The sequence below is a fragment of the Rhinolophus hipposideros genome, assembly GCF_964194185.1.
Source record: "Rhinolophus hipposideros genome assembly, chromosome: 8".
Taxonomy (NCBI): Eukaryota; Metazoa; Chordata; class Mammalia; order Chiroptera; family Rhinolophidae; genus Rhinolophus; species Rhinolophus hipposideros.
In genome coordinates, this window is record NC_138054.1 from 59,481,999 (window position 1) to 59,494,632 (window position 12,634).

Sequence of the window (12,634 nt, forward strand, 5' to 3'; positions counted from 1 at the left end):
TGGGTGTGTTGTGTTAAGGGGAGAATAAAAAAGTGATGTGGAGGAGGTGGTAAGGGTAGCTGGGCATCCTGGTCGTTTTCAAGAAGAAATAAACATTTGAAACTTTGGTGGCTTGTTGGAATCTTTGGAAGGTAGGAAGATAAGGAAGAGGCAAATAGATTGTGTACGTATGGTATATACCAAAATGTCTTTGCAGTCAGTTCATAAGCTTAATAAATTACCAATTCATATTTGCAGATTCCCCGCCCTCACAGATTTGAATTATTTGGTTGATGTCCTTTCTCCAGGAATAATTTAAAGAATAAGCAAAGGTTATCCCCTTACTGAACTCAACTATAGTGACACTGGCAAGTAAATATCTTAGGGAGGCCCCTTCAAAGTAGAGCTGTATGCATCAGGAAAGACTTGAAGTTAGAAGGAATATTCTGTGAAGACCACCTTTGCCTTTTGATGCTTGGTGAAGAAAATGTTGTAGTGAGGTATTTTTAACCATTCATTGTGGCATTAACGTAGAAGTTACTGTTATGTACAGGGTGACTTTTCCCTTTCCCTTTAACGCTGTCATCATTGCACATGGTCTAACACTAGCATAGTAGGTAATACTTTTCCTTACTGAGATTTTGTTGGGCTTTTCTTCTCCCTCTTTCTCTGATTTTTTAATTTTATTTATTATTTTCAGGTGTACAAAGCAATGTAATAGCTAGACATTTACACCCCTCACAAATTGATGACCCCCCCAATCTACTACCCCTGTGATGTATAATATAGTTGTTACAATACCATTGACTATATTCCCTATGCTGTACTTTACAGCCCATTTATGTATATGGGATATATATATATATATTTATGTATAGATAAATATATATATTTAATTATAGTTGATAGTCAATATTATTCTACCTCAGCTTCAGGTGTATAGCACAGTGGTCAGCCATCTACACAATCTATGAAGTGATCTCCTGAATAAGTCCAGTGTCCATCTGGCACCCTTCATAATCTATACAACATTATTGATTATATTCCCCATACTGTATTTCATATTCCCGTGACTATATTGTGATTACCAATTTGTATGCTCTAATCCCTTCTCCTTCTCCCCTATCCCCACACCCGTCTTCTTTTTTATACAACTTAATATTCTAATGGCCATTTCCAGAGTTTGTTCTTTTGATTACCCAGGGGTATCTGACATATTTGGAATATAAGTGTATCTGCATTTGATTATACAGTAACTCTCAAACTCAGACAGAAAGCAGTGCTCTGAAAATAAAAGTTGACCACCAGATTTTGGTATTTTGTATTATTAGGATTGGCCTGAGATTATTTTGCCTGCCTAAATCTTTTCATCATCATCATTTTTTTTTTCGTATTCTCCAATTCAATTGTCTATCTAATGTGGAATGTGGTTATTTGAAAAAGGACCATATAGTTCCGGGAGTAGTTTTATCCTGTGATAAAATTGTTATGTTCTGGTAGGAATGGCTTTAGACAACAACAAAATGATTTTAGTTTACCTCATTAAAAGCGTTAAGATAATCATAACTTTGTTCTGATTTCACCAAACTTTGCTTCCTCTAATAACTTGTAGCTGCATGCTCTCTTCTTATTTGTGACAATTATTATGCTTTTTATGAACCTTGTATTGGCTAAGGACAGGAAATTTAGGATTCTTGTACTCAGAGGCAAAGTAATATTTTCTGACAAGCATTTGGGACTTTATTTTGATCACATTAATACAGTCTAGTAAGTTTTCTCTTCAAACCGATGGCAATGCTGTGAACAATTACTTACAGAACGGAAAAGAGCTTATGCATCTGCAATGAACAATTGTTTGCTGAATGGTGAGAGTTAATTTCATGCTGTTAAATAAGTAAGAGAACATTAATGGTAAAATAAAAAGTTATTTAGAAAACTATACACATCTTATTAAGCACATTGGCCTTTTGTGTGTGTTTAGGAACCTTGTTACAAATGATGATTCCAGATCAGTTTGCTCTTGTGGACTTTGATTTAAAATTGATTATTCTTTCGATTTTTTTATATTGTGCAAGATTTTTATAGGATTAACTTTAAGAAAATTAGCATACTAGTTATCAGAAACCAGATAATTTATATTAAAGATTGCAGCTGAAGATTTGGAATGAAGGTACTTGGATGATACTCGTTTCTTCTATAACTGGGCAAATCAGTTTCCCCACTCAAAAGTGAACATAGTAAAATTATATTCTTTTGACTTCATATGATTGTGAAACTTAATAGTAGCTTTGAGAGCTTAGTTTTGCCTTTGTAGGTAGGGTCATGATTTTTAAATATGATTAGATTTTAAAAATAAATTTCAGATTTTGATTATTCCTGGATAATAGGTTCTTACAATTCAATGTCTAAATATGGAAAAGCTGTGGAGAAGTTTTTTATTGTCTTTAACTATTTCAGCTCAATAGAAAAAGGAATTCAGTTAAAATCAATGGAGGAGTGGATAACAATCATATGAAGTAAATAGAACATAATCTTACTATGTTCATGTTTGAGTGGGGAAATTGATTTGCTCAGTTATGAAGAAACCAGTATCATTCAATTATCCACATTCCAAGTCTTGAGCTATAATTATATACACTGTGTGTGTGTGTGTGTGTGTGTGTATGTATGTGTATAAATAAAACCTGATTTCTTATAACTGGATAAACAGTGATTGGAAGATTACAGCTCAGACTTAATGGGATAGGTTTGTGACTTTGTAGATGAATGAACTCATTACAAAGCAAATATATTCCAAATTGTCCTCTAAAAGATTTTTCCTCCAAACAAAAACAGGTCCCAGTTAAAACAAAATATAAATTGTGTTGAAATACACCTAACATAAAATTTGTCATCTTAACCATTTTTAAATGTCCTGTTCAGTGGCATTAAGTACATTCACTTTGTGCAAACATCACCACCATCCATTTCCAGAATTCTTTTTTATCTTGTAAAACTGTGACTCTGTACCCATTAAACAAGAACTTCCCATTCTTATCTCTCCCCAGCTCCTGGCAACCGCCATTCTACTTTGTCTCTATGAATGTGAACACTAGTTACCTCATATAAGTGGAATCATATAATATTGTCCTTTTGTGATTGGCTTATTTCACTTACTGTGTTTCCCTGAAAATAAGACCTGGTCTTATATTAATTTTTGCTCGAAAAGACGCATGAGGGCTTATGTTCAGGGGATGTCATCCTGAAAAATCATGCTAGGGCTTATTTTCCGTTAGGTCTTATTTTTGGGGAAACATGGTAGCATAATGTCTCCAACATTCATCTGTGTTGTAGCATGTGTTAGAATTTCCTTTTTAAGGCTGAATAATATTCCATTGTATGTATATACCACGTTTTGCTTACCCATTTATTTGTTGATGGATGCTTTTTTCCACGTTTTAGCTATTGTGAATCGTTAATGCTGTTGTGAACAAGGGTGTACAAATATCTGTTTGAGTACCTGCTTTCAGTTCCTTTGAGTGTATATCCAGAAATGGAATTATATGGTATTTCTATTTTTAATTTTTTGAGGTACTGCCATACTGTTTTCCATAGAGGCTGAATCACCAGAATTTTGAATGGAGAGAACGATAGCATCCTGTTCAATCAATTATTTGTAAATTCAACTCTGAGCAAGTGAGTTTAGAATTTGGAATAGTATAACATAAATCAGCTTTAAATGTAAATAGTGTTAACATGGTATGTTACTGGTAAAGGAAAGAATAGAGTAGTACACCTATAGTTTTGGCTGGCCAGAGACAGGAGCAGGTGTAAAGGAATTTCCTGGGTTTAGAAAACAGGCAGGCATTGATGAATCATAGGATTTTTTTTTTTCTTCCTTAATGTCTTTTTACAACAAAGGGGTGCATTCAGGTAAAAGTTAAATCTTGTTCTTTTTGTAATTGAGAATTCTTTAACTTTCTTTTTTTAGGTTGAGGTGTAGAGCAAAAATTATTTGATCAAACAAACTTTTGAGATTCTGGTTTGCTTACAGAAACCCCTTTTACATAATTATGTGAAAATAGTTATCCAAACAGAATTGCAGTTGCTATCAAATAATTTCAGTAATATTAGTTATTTCTTTGGGTCTAGATGAACCAAAAATGAGTCTTTACTCCTCACCCACCCTTTCAATTAATGTCTTGCTAATTTATTTTTCCTCTAAGATACATTTTTATAACATGAAGTTTTCCTATGGGAACAAAAAGAGTGGTGTAACCATTTAGCTTAGTCTCAATGTTGGTATCATATTTTTCTATTTATATTCCTCTGTTACTGATATAAAGACATAGATCATAGCTCTACAGAAGTGAAGACAAAAAAGGAACAACTCTCAGTAGTAATATTTTCTTTCAAACTTTTCCAGAAACAAAATCTTATCTGCCTTGATTTAAAAAAATATGCATTTTGAACTTAGTTTCAGTAGTCACAGATTAAGTCCCTTTATTTCTTTACTTATTTGGCATTGATTTCGATACTACTCTCAGTTATGTTTTCTGGACAACACAGTTGTGCCTTTGTTTTCCACTTCTGGTCTATCCAGCTAGTCATACCTTTGCTGCCTAAATTATTTTATACATATTCATATATTGGCCTATCACTATGGAACTTTTAAGTTTTCATTTGCCTGTCATTTGCATCTCCTCTTTGAAGTATGGACTTTTCCATGACATTTCTGGTAAGTCACTTGTAAGTAGTTTTTGCCCCTTCATAACATTTTCCCTTCTAAATAAAGCTGTGAATCCCTCTTCTTTGTGTTTTAGTTTGACATAAAGAGATATCTCTGCAAAAGGATTCCAGAATGTGTAAGTAGAAATGGTATCGATTCAAACAGATAGGTATCCTTTGTGATGTTGTGGATTAGAAACCAAATTAAGTATCCATGGAACGTCATATATATTTCCTGAGAAGTTACCTTGTGCAGGAGATTGAGTACTGCGTATAACAAGAAAGTAGTCTTGTTACTATCCTTTCTTTTTTTCCTCCATTATCCTCATAATTATACAAATCATGTTGTTTTAGTGTTTGGTTGTCAGTCACTGGGAAAAGGAGGTTTTGGCATGTAGAATAAAGTTTAGTATTAGTGGTCAAGAACATGGACTTGGAAGTCAGTTCACTTGGATTTAAATCACAGCTCTGCCACTCATCTTGTGATCTTTGACCAATGTCTTCACACCTCTTTGCCTTAGTTTCCCCATATGAAAAAGGGATTAATTCACGTAGAGTGATTAGAACAGGTGCCTGACATAGAAAGCATTCAATACATTTTAGCTGTTATTTTAATTTTTGACAATTTTAAGGTACATACTTAAGGTAAACTGCCTGCCTGTTTTTGTACATAAAGGTTTATTGAAACACAGCCATACCCATTCATTTACCTATTGTCTATGACATTTTTCTTGCTGCAGTGACAGGTGAATAGTTGAGACAGAGACTTTATGGTTCACAAGTCTAAAATATTTATGATCTGGGCCTTTAATATAAAGTTATCCCTCACCCACACCCCCATGAAATCAGAACTTTTCTTTCTAGGTTTTGGTATCTGCAAAGTACTGGAACATTTGAATGTCTCACAGTTTATTATATGGTTATGTATAATACCATAAACATTATATGGTTACACCTCCATAGGAGGCAATTGTTAGAACATTGCATTTAGGCAGGCTAGAGCTCTATTTTTTTTCTAATTTTTCAGTTTGTTTTTTGTTTTGGCTGTGATTCTCTGAGAAAGTCATTTATCCTTTCTGGATTTCAGTTATTCAGTCTATAAAACTGAGTTCTGCCTAGAGCCATATCTACCTGAAAACAGGAGACTAGACTAGATCAGATATTCAATGAAGTTTGGACAATCACTTAGTAGCAGTAGGGTTGAAGACATTTCATTTATAATTTAGGTAATTGTTCTAGATTAGGGGTCAGCAAACTTCATCCTGACGGCCAAACTACCACCTGTTTTTGTCAATGAAATCTTACTGGGAGACAGCCATGGATATTCGTTTATATGTTGTCTCGTTTACATGTGGTCTTTTGCCTTCAATAGCAGAGTTTAGTAGTTGATTGCATGGCCTGCAAATCTTAAAATATTTACCTTGCTCCTTACAGGAAAGTTTGCTGATCCCTGATTCAGATCAGAGGTTTTCAACCGTGGGTGATTTCTGTTTCCTGGGGGATATTAGGCATGCTAGAGACGTTTTTGGATGTCACACATCGGGGTGCTACTGGCACCTACTGGGGTAGAGGCCAGGGAGGCTGTTAAACATTCTGTAATGCACAAGACATCCTCCCTAAATGAAGAATCATCTACCCCCAAATGTCAATAGTCCTGAAAAACCCTGATCTAAATCTGTGGTTCTCAAACTTCAGCTTGCATAAGAATACAGAGGTACCTTGGTTTTCGAACGTAATCTGTTCCGGAAGACCGTTCGAGTTCTGAAACGTTGAAAAACAGCCGACAGCTAGGCCTCAGATCTTGCACTCAGCGGAAGCCGTGTGACATGTTCGACTTCCGAGGCGTGTTCGAAAACCGAAGCGTTTACTTCTGGGCTTACCGCACTCATAAATCAAAATGTTCCTCAGCAGAGACGTTCGAAAACCGAGGTACTACTGTAACCTGGAGGGCTTGTTAAACTACAGGTTGCTTGACCCGGTCCCACAGTTTCTGATCAGTGGATCTTGGGTGGGGCCTGCAACTTTGCATTTCTTCTGGGTTCCCAGGTTATGCTGATGCCTCTTATTTAAGCATTAGAGAACAAGGTGACTATTGGAGTTACAGCCATTCCTGTGATTCTTTGGTTTTGTAATCTAAGTACTGTTTCATTTTTATGACTTAGGAAAATTAAATGTTTTGGTATATATTAGGTTGGTGCGAAAGTAATTGCGGTTTTTGCATTTATTTTTAATCTTTTAAACCACAGTTACTTTTGCACCAACCTAGTACTTGATGCTCATAATAAAATATGCTGTTTAATGACTCCATGTCTTTGAACCCCTTTTTTGTGTCCCTTTGGAAAACTCTTTCAGAATCCATCTCATACTTTTTGTTTATAACATCTGTTCCCAGTTAGGGTTAATCATTTCTTCTTGTATAGCTTGTGCATGTTTCTCTTCTTTTTGAGTCTTATGTTAGATTGTCAGTAATCATTTTACGTGTTTTTTCCCCCTTACTGTCAGCTCTTTGAACAACTTCCTGGGTCTTAACCATCTGTTCTTACAGTATCTAGTAAGGGGAGCTCAGTGAATATTTTTTGAGGGAATGTTATGAATATTGGCTGTTACGATACAAAAACATGTAGAATTGAAAGTTGTTAAGTATTTTAAGCATTTGCCATTTGCTGACATGATTTTGAATAATAAAGTCTGTCATTGAGAGAATAAAATTGGACTGTTTTATTGAATTGAGGGTTATAACTTTAAGGTGACCCATTTGTAGAGAAGTACAAAACACCCCTCTCTCTGGTTTAGCTTTTATAGAGGGCAAAGTAAGGTAATGTGACAAAATATAGGACTTGAGGCCAAGATCTTTGTAAAATTTGAATGCTGATACTGAAATGCTATGTGTAAGTCACTCTTCCTAATTATGGTTTCACTCTCAAACCTTTATTAAGGCAGAAATTTTAATTTCAAGTCAAAATTGTTTACCATGTTAAATCATTAGTCATTGACTTTCAGGTGAGTTTGAGATAATTTCAAGAAGCAGTCTGGTAAATTAACAGAATAATTGAACCTACCTTTTTCTAGAGGAATAATTGAGATAGAAAGGATGAGATGTCGAGTTCTGGTAAAGTAAAGCAGAAAAGTTTGCAGATTAGGTGCACCTTAATGGCTTTAGAGTTAGCTTCCAGTCACCTGTTTTTTTTTCCCCCCCTCTGCACTTCACCCTGGTTTGCTGGATCCTTTAATGACTGAGCTATAATAGAAGAGTATTAACGAGAGGGAAGCTTTTCTCCTGTGCCCTCCTGGCTGTCCACCCTTTCTCCTAAGGGAAAAGTAGTGGTTGAACTTGTTTCTTTTTTAAAGTCAATTTTCATCGTATTCTTTGGCATCTAGTTAAAGTGAGATGGAGACAAAATTGAGCATTCTAGTTTTAGGTTTAATGGGGAGAAATAATAACATTAGCATCTGCCTTTTGATTGCTTTGTATGTGGCAGATAATGTGTTGGGCTCTTAACCTCTAAATGATACAGTACTTCTGTGCTGGGATCCAGTCATGCAGTTCTCCGTAGTTTCTGTGTGTCTTGTGGGCAGAGGCAATGACTCCTTTTGTTTCTGACTATCTTTTCAAGTTTGTATAGTGAGCAGCCTTGGAAGATAGAGACTGTGTCTTCCTCTGGAGCAAAGGGCAGGCATGCATAATAACCATTTTAAAAGATTTGGGTTGTCTAGGCTCTGGGTTCCTCTTCTGTAATGTAGTCCACTGCATGTGCAGGTGTTACTTGGCATCCTTTGTGTTGCCTGGTGGGAAATGGGACTGGGAACTGTGCAAGAAAATGCTGATAATCTGACTACTGATATTGCCATGAGTCATAAAGTTCATTTTATTCAAACCAGGAGTCTAGGTCTTCTGCCAGCACCCATGAAACTGGTAGGCTAACTTGTTAGCTTGCATGTAGGGCAAAAAGCTCAGCTCCCTCACTGCTGTTAATAGTTTTGGCACCAAGGATGGAATGTTGACAGACACTTGGCATTCTGGATGAGAAAGGGTGAGGGCCTCATGGACTGGTTAACAGGATTTGAGGAAAGTCCATGGGAATTGGTAGCAAACATGTTGACCAAATTGTTAAGTGGCTCTCTACTTTATTGCCTGTTAATGAGGAGGAATTAGGGAAGTGGTTGCAGACCGAGTACCAGGAAATAGTTTCAAGACAGCTGCCTGAGCATTCCTTTGGTTGTTGCTTACTCTGAACAACTCTCAAATACCCTCTCTGGTAGTGGGAATTTTTTTCACCAATCTGTCACTCATGCTCAGGTTTAGACTACCCATTATAACAGCTAGTACTAAGATTTGTCCTGGCTAGGCAGAAGGTTATGCCTCTGATCAGACAACATTTACAGACATGTGTGGACCTACACTTAAATGTGAAAGAAGGCAAATTTGCAACTTCTGTGGGCAGAAAGCAAAGTTGTTAGAACTTTCACTGGTTTGAGAGATGAGAGGATGGGGTTACATAATGTCTTATGGCTCAGCCTCTCCTTTGGTGGAAGCCTTGTTCCCCACTTCACTGAGAAGCAAAGCCACCGACTCAGTGGGGTCCTCAATTCATGGAGGTTTCCCTAAGCCTGGGCCTGGTTCACCAGTGGTTCAGCTAAACTGTAACTTGACTGTGTCTGTTCATCTCTGGGGCTGTTCAGGCTCTGCAACAGCTATGCACACGGATAATGGATGTGGTTGCTCTGCTCAGAAGTCAAAGCTGTTCTTATACCTCTGGCCAGTACTTTGTTTCATGAAAGTTGTATTTCTGCTGACCCTTGGCCTATTGTCAATAGCTATTTAGTCTGCTACTTGTAAAGTATAGACTGGTAAATTAAAGACAGGTCTCTCTGAAGCTGTGAACTATAGAAACAAATTATAGTTGCTGATCAAACTGCCTGGATTACTCATGTAGAGCCCACAATAAAGGTCTTTTTTCTCCTGAAGCCCATTGGAATCAAGCTTCTGGTTGAGCCCGAAGCCATCATTGTTGCCTGGATCCAACATTGTATCCTTATGATCTAGGACCATGTCAATCCAACAAGAAAATCCAGGTGGCTGAACCAGAATTAAGTTTAAATCCCCTAGGACACCTTTTGGAGAGCTGCCATATAGAAGGTGTATCAACAGGCTGGCTGCTAGGAGAGAAAAAGAAGCATCATGCCCAGAATGGTCAGGATGCAATCTTGAATTTTCAAAAAAGGGCTATATAACCTTCCACCCCTTCTGCCCTGATCATTACCCAGGAAGTGACCGAGAGGAGATGATCCCTTTCTGGGGATAGCTGCATTCCCTGACCAAACTGACTTACTAAGGAGGAAGCTGTTTTAATACTCAACATTCATCCACATCCCAGAGGCCTGTGGATGTTAAGGAACATGGAAGGTCCCTCAAATATACTGACTATCAGCTCACGGTGGAGTGGCTTTTGCAATAAAGAATGCACAATTATTAGACTATAAACGGTCCAGAAAACCCAAAAGCATAACACCGATTAGTTTCAAGGTGTGGCCAATCACCTAATTGGACTGGAACAATACAACCATAACCAGAAAAAGTGTCAACAGCAATGAGGCACCACTGATACCTCTGGGGTCCAATATATTTAATCTACTAAAAACAGGCAGGGGCTACATTGTATTAGATGTGACAGCACATCAACTATTGTAAACTGGGTGCAAAGTAAAGCACTCTGTCTTTCTGATGCAGAAGATACCACTGCTTGCCAGACATGTGACTTCTGCCAAAAGTTGACCTGTTTGTCAAATAATGAGAGAAGCCACCCTACATGGGATGTATGGCTCATGAAGGAAAGTGCTCTGGTGCAGCGCTTCCAAACTGTTGCAGGCACATTCAATTTAATTGCCAGGAGCAGCCAGCAGCCATCATGAGCAATCGGCAGCTGGCAAGAGCTGCTGTGAGCGGCCAGTCAACGACTGGTGGCCAACTGCCTCAGCTGGGGGGAGCGCAAGTCTCATAATATCAGCATGGGCCAGGGAGCTGTGTCCTGCACAACTAGACTGAGAAACAATGGCTTGAACCAGAGTGGGGGAGCGGAGAGGCAGAAGAAGGGGGGGAAAAAGTTGGAGGTATCACATCATGCTCTCTGATGTCAAACTATACTACAAAGCTATACTAAAACAGTGGTACTGGCACTGAAACAGGGACATAGATCCGTGAACAGAATAGAGAGTCCAGAAGTAAATCCTCACTTGTACGATCAACAAATCTATGTCAAAAGAGGTAAAAATATACACTGGAGTAACGAAAGTCTCTTTAGTATGTGGTGTTGGGAAAACTGGAAAGATACATGCAAAAAAAAGAAACTGGACCACACTCTTACCCCATATACAAAAATAAACTGCAAATGCATTAAGTACTTAAATGTAAGGCATGAAACCATAAAACTCTTAAAAGAAAACATAGGAAATAAACTATCTGATGCCACTCTGAGTAATACCTGTTTTGGACATGTCCCCTCAAGAAAGGGCAACAAAAGAAAAAATAAACAAATGGGGTTACATCAAACTAAAAAGCTGCACAGTGAAGAAACCTTCAACAAAATAAAAAGGCATCGTATTGAATGGGAGAATACATTCTTAAATGATATAACTGATAAGGGGTTCGTATTCAAAATAAATAAGAAACTCATACAACTTAATACCAAACAAACAAACAAACAAATAAATAAACAAAATAAGCAGCCTGATCGAAAAAATGAGCAGAGGACATGAAAAGACATTTCTCCAGAAAAAACATACACATGGCCAGCAGACATAGGGAAAAATGCTCAATATCGTTAATCAGGGAAATGCAAATCAAAACCACAATGAGATACCAGCTCACTCGGGTCAGAATGGCTTATAAAAAAAGTCAGCAAGTAACATGTGTTTTCAAGGATGTGGAGAAAAAGGAACCCTTGTTCACTGTTAGTGGGACTGCAAACTGGTGCAGCCCCTATGGAAAACAGTATGGAGATTCCTCAAAAAACTAAAAGTAAATATACCATATGACCCAGCAATTCCACTTTGGGTATTTATCCAAAGAAAACGAGAACACGTTTGAAAAGATATACAAGGTGTGACAGTTAAGTTTGCGAACTTGTTGCAGTGATGTTGCTAACCTTTTTTTGATATCAGAGGGATTATTCATTATGAATTTGTACCAATGGGACAAACAATTAACCTAGATTACTATTTGGAGGTGTTGAAAAGACTGCGTGAAAAAGTTAGACAACCTCAACTTTTCGCCAGCAATTCATGGCTCTTGCAACACGACAATGCACCAGCTCACACGGCACTGTCTGTGAGGGAGGTTTTAGCCAGTAACAAATAACTGTAGTGGAACACCCTTCCTACTCACCTGACCTGGCCCCCAATGGCTTCTTTCTTTACCTGAAGATCAAGGAAATATTGAAAGGAAGACATTTTGATGATATTCAAGACATCAAGGATAATAGCTGGCTAGAAAAAGAGTTCCAAAATTGCTTTGAAGGGTGGACAAGGCACTGGCATTGGTGCATAGCTTTCGAAGGTGACTATAGTGACGATATTCAGCAGTGAGGTATGTAGCAGATCTTCTAGGATGAGTTTGTGAACTTAATTGTCTGACCTCGTATGCACCCCTATGTTCACTGCAGCATTATTTACAATAGCTAAGATATGGAAACATCCTAGGTGTCTATCAATAGATGAATGGATAAAGAAGTTGTGGTGTGTACACACACGCACACACACGCACACACACCCACAGAGGAATATTATGCAGCAATGAAGAAGAATGAAATCTTGCCATTTGTGACAACATGGATGCACCTAGAGGGTATTATGCTAAGTGAAACAAGTCAGGCAGAGAAATACAAATTCCACATGGTTTCACTTATATGTGGTATCTAAAAACAAAATAAACAAACAAGAAAAACAAAAACAG

The 12,634-nt window shown here is 37.5% G+C and overlaps 1 protein-coding gene across 2 annotated transcripts in view; it reads left to right on the plus strand.

Annotated features, from left to right (window-relative positions):
- The window catches only part of FAF1 (Fas associated factor 1), a 389,289-nt gene that overhangs the window by 950 nt on the left and 375,705 nt on the right, over window positions 1-12,634 (plus strand). The window lies entirely within an intron of this gene.